This window comes from Sinocyclocheilus anshuiensis, unplaced genomic scaffold, assembly GCF_001515605.1.
Source record: "Sinocyclocheilus anshuiensis isolate Anshui unplaced genomic scaffold, SAMN03320099.WGS_v1.1 scaffold37, whole genome shotgun sequence".
Taxonomy (NCBI): Eukaryota; Metazoa; Chordata; class Actinopteri; order Cypriniformes; family Cyprinidae; genus Sinocyclocheilus; species Sinocyclocheilus anshuiensis.
Genome location: NW_015536461.1, coordinates 197,136 through 202,048, shown reverse-complemented (window position 1 = coordinate 202,048; position 4,913 = coordinate 197,136). Strand labels below are relative to the sequence as shown.

The window sequence follows — 4,913 nt, the reverse complement described above, 5'->3', positions numbered from 1 at the left end:
ACCCCCTGAAATTTTTTTTTTTTTTTTTTTTTTGCAAGTTTAAAAGGATCTCATATTTTAAATATTTACTTTATTTAGACTGTCCGCTTAAATTGCTTGATAAAGCTGAAAATGAATGAGAGGCTATGGCACCTTTCATAGGTTCATAGGTTTTACATCCTCAGTCAAAGGAAGGGCTAATATAATGTCATAATAGGCTATAATAAATATGTTTGACCTGAAGAATATAGAATCCTTAGATCCATCTATAAATAGGCCTATGTGCAGTTCTAACGCATATTCTTGCTAAATAAATCGCTGAATAAACTCTTTTGGGACAGATATCATGATATGTGTTTTATTTATTTAGGTTATTCATTCATTCATTCATTAAGTCTGAGATGATGAACTCTAGAAATATTGTCTAAGGGTGCGCACTTGGCAAAGCAACAGTCAACCAGTATTTCTGTAATGCTGACTGTTTGAGCATTTTTATTTGCTGTCCATCCAAAACTCGTGTCCATCGACACTTCTGTTCTCTATCTATCCCCAATACAAAGGAAGTCAATGGTAACTAAAACTGCGGGACGTCTGGGGACTCCGTACAGCAGTAACGTGCCAACAGCTGTGGCTTGCGTTTCCCAAAAGCGTCGTTAGTTCCATTGAGCTCAGTTGGTAACTACGGAACTTGCATAGTCCTTTTGGGAAACGCACCCCTGAGCAGTACCTCCTCAAGCTTTAGGTGGCGCTAACAGTGTTGCCAACTGCTTTCAATTGAAAGTAGCTAAAACTGGTAGCTAAATGTCACTAGATGACATCACAATGACAAATTCACTGATCTATATAAAGATGAACGTAGATCAGTGGGCAAGATGAGAACTTAAATAAGGTTTGTCCAAGCAGTTGCTATATTTGTCCCTAAACTTTTGAAAAAAGTCTCAAAAGGGGTGGGGAAGTCGCTAAATCTAGCTACAAAGTAGCTAAATTGGCAACACTGGGCGCTAAAGCTCCAAATGGTGGTGGACAATCGCCGTTAAGAAGAAGTAACGTTAGTTAAGAGACAGAAGCAGAGTTTAGTTTGAAACACAACTGAGCACGATGGAATTAGAGTCATTGTATTCATTTTTGTTTAAGCGCATAATGGCAGCAGCCGATGAAATATTCGACTGTGTCAAAGAAAATTTGACCGAATATAAGAAAGAAATCGAGCGTCTAAAGCAGCAGAACTATTGTCTGAGGAGGCGAATCTGCAGCTGTGCAGAAACATGCCATGGTCAGTAACGCTAAGTTAGCCTATATCCTCCTGACTACCAGGAAAAAAAACAGTTTTGTGAATTTAGTATTTTGTCATGTTATTACATTGTTTAGAGCATAAGAAAATTTTTGAAAAATACAATTTTTGAAAAATTATATTTTATTCATATGTTATGCCATGTCCTCTGTAGAGGACATCGGGACTTTAAAAAGTCCTGTTTTTAAAAAAAATAAAAAGACACGAATAGACATAGGCAAAAAGAGTGAGATTTTTGTTTTAACCAGAAATCAATTTTCATTTTTTTTATACTAAACTTTACATAAAGATGATTCTCAACTATGTTATGAAAGATATTTAAAAAAAAAAAAACATTTTTCTTTATGTAAAATGTGTGTAAAATGGCCATAAACAAGTTTTTCCATTATATACAATGTATCTATAAACTGTATCTAATTTGCATATTAATGTGTTTTTGGGGCAACATAGAATGAACAAGTAAGTGCAATGATGGGAGTAATAATTAGCAAGATTTTCATAATAAAAACGGCAATTGGCAACATCCTAGCAAGATTTTCATAATAATATCTAATATTTAATAGGAACATTGATATATAATTTTTTCTCTATTCATTTGTTGTGTCTCCCAAAATGTGTAATAAACATGCTTTAAGTCCTGGTGTCCTCTACAGTGGACATGTATGAAACTGATGTCCTGTTTCATAACACAAGGTCATATTTTGATTTGAAACCCCATAACATTTTCCTGAGATGTTGATTTATGACAAACAATTTGTCAATTAATCAGATTTAAATGATAATTACAAAATATTATCATATTTCCATTAGGGTGTTACATTTGATCACTAAATGAATGTCAGCCATTTTTAAAGACCAAGGAGAGGGAGTGGTCGTGGTGAAACATCCAGTCATTTGGTATCTCTGGAAAGCCCTGAATGTGCTCTGTACAGGACATCCAGATTTAAAACTGTGACACGTAACGTCTCAGAGAAATCGCTAACACATAATGTCCTGTACAGTGGACAAAACTCCATAGCTAGTCAGAAAGATATGAGTTACACAATAACTCTTATGACAGTTTGCAAGTCATATTCCTTTGGGGGAAATTACTTGGTGTTACTATGTTTGTGACGTGAACAATATTAGTACCATGGTATTATTTTAACTAACTTAGAGTAACTGTCATGTTACTCCAAGGTTTCCACATAATTATCATGTCATATAAAAGCGCCTCAATGTTTTTGCAGTAGAAAACTAATCTAATGCCTCTTGTCATCCAGATACTCAGAGAGATGGAGTTCTGCAAGGTCCGATGGGTTCAGAGCTCTCAGAAATATGAGTGAAGTTGGAGTTTGCCAACCATGAGCCTTTGAGTCAAGCCTCTTTCAATACTTCGCCCCTTTCTGAAGGGGTCTCAGGGCAGGAATCCCCTCAGTGCCTCTCACTTCTGCCAGAGAATAAAGATAGTTCTGTCAGGACCACTATCATCAAAATGATAGATACTTAGCATAAAGTTTGGTTTGGCGGTATGGTTCTGTTCTGGGCAAAAAACTCCCTGCCCATCCATGCAGCCTGTCATGAATGAGCAGGGAGAGCAGCAATAATACCCCCCCTAGGGTTAACAGAACAGAACAAAGCAGATATCATTAATGTACATAATGATATTTAAGTGTAACACTTTATTCAAGATAAAGGAGTCTGATTAGCAAGGAATATCAGAAAGCCAAGTCCTGACTGTGGCGAAAGGAGGAGCTGGGGATGGAGGAGGGTAATTTGCTCCTGAGCAAGTTGAAAAGCTGCTGAATAATACTGAATAGAACTTATATAGGTGTCGTATTCCTATAGGTAGATGTGATCAGCTGAGAATCAGCTGATGCAAGCTTGACTCACGTGACCTGCCAGAACTAACGCTAACGCTTAATTGGTGGCACAGATACACAGTCATCCATCACGGTTAAGTCAGAGCAGTGTGATGAACTTCTAGTAACTGAACAAGAGCCGTCTTCTGTTCAGCGTGACCTTGAATCCTTTCAAGGGGTCTTACGAAGGCAAAGGAGAAAACGCCAGGATGCACTATGCAAGATTTGCGGCAAGCAAGTGTGGGAGTTGTTTTAAATCCAAATACACCTTGAAGGAACACGAGAGAATCCATAAAGGTGATTATCGCCACAGCTGCCCGAAGTGTGGAAGGGGTTTTTCTCGTTCAAATCATGTCAGAGATCACCTCAAGGCATCTCGCTGTCATCGCTCTTCATCCTCCAGAAAATAAATACTACATGAACACAATATTAGATTGCACACTGATGTGCAAACTAATATATTAAAGCAAACAACAGAGAACTCTTGCTTTTCTTCCAAAGGATGTGATTTAAAATATTAAAGAATATCTATCCGTTCAAATTCTAGTTCAGAACAAACAGTCTGGCTACCTGCGTGAATTCAATTTGACATGTTTTCAAAGATTGAAATGCAAATATTAGTTGACGCATGATTTTCTTATCCATCAAAACAAAAGTCAGCAGCACCTTGGTTTGTTTTATTATGTTTAATTATAAGCAATGCAAATAAGTGCCTCATCAGTTCAATATCTATACCGAGTTGTTGCATTTCAGAAATGACTGTTTGTGAAACTCTGGTTCTGTGATTTCTTGGTCAAATTGTTGCATTAAAAAAATAACAATCCACGTTTTCCAATGCTATGCAGCTGTCCATAGTTAAATGTTCACAACATTCGTTATAACAGTTTTAAGTGATGATAACAGTGATTCTGTTATTGTCACGGGTGCACTGCTGAGCGGAGTCTGGAGCAAGGAACGGAGAGAGACAGAGTACATCAATCCAACTGGGTTTAATTCACACAAAGGAACACTCACGCAATACATCTAGACATAGACATGACATGAACAATACCGGATGCTGGAGCACACACAGGGAACACTATTTATACACACAGGAGGAGGGGATGACGAGACACACCTGGGAGCAATGAAACATTAAGGGAAACACCTGGGACAAATTAAACATGGGAAAGGAAGGCACATGAGGAAAACAACCACAAAACACGGAACAGAGTCTGACATAACGCCCCCCTCCGGAAGGCGTGTCCTCACGCCATATAACATCCCAATGGGGAGGGGGGGTTGGGCACTCTGGAGGTCCTTCAGGACAGACACGGGACAGTGGGCCTCCAGAGCGGTACCCGTTCCGGGTGCCATGGCGGAGCAGGGGACTCGGGAGGCCGAGGCCAAGGCGGAGCAGGGGACTCGGGAGGCCAAGGCGGAGCCGGGGACTCGGGAGGCCATGGCGGAGCAGGGGACTCGGGAGGCCGAGGCCAAGGCGGAGCAGGGGACTCGGGAGGCCAAGGCGGAGCCGGGGACTCGGGAGGCCATGGCGGAGCAGGGGACTCGGGAGGCCGAGGCCAAGGCGGAGCAGGGGACTCGGGAGGCCAAGGCGGAGCCGGGGACTCGGGAGGCCATGGCGGATCCAGGGACTCGGGAGGCCATGGCGGATCGGGGTACTCCGGAGCCATACTACCCCCCCCACCCAAAAAAAAATCCTTGGGGGAAATCTACGGGGCTGTATTCGGGGCCTGGAGCCCTCCCTGGGCCTAACGGTGAATCTGGAGCCCTCCCTGGGTGGAACTGGGGATCAGGAGCCCTCC

The 4,913-nt window shown here is 41.3% G+C and overlaps 1 pseudogene; it reads left to right on the top strand.

Annotated features, from left to right (window-relative positions):
• The first annotated feature begins 1,077 nt into the window (after nucleotides 1–1,077).
• LOC107656359 (zinc finger protein 260-like) lies at nucleotides 1,078–3,521 on the top strand (annotated as a pseudogene).
• The last annotated feature ends 1,392 nt before the right edge of the window (nucleotides 3,522–4,913 follow it).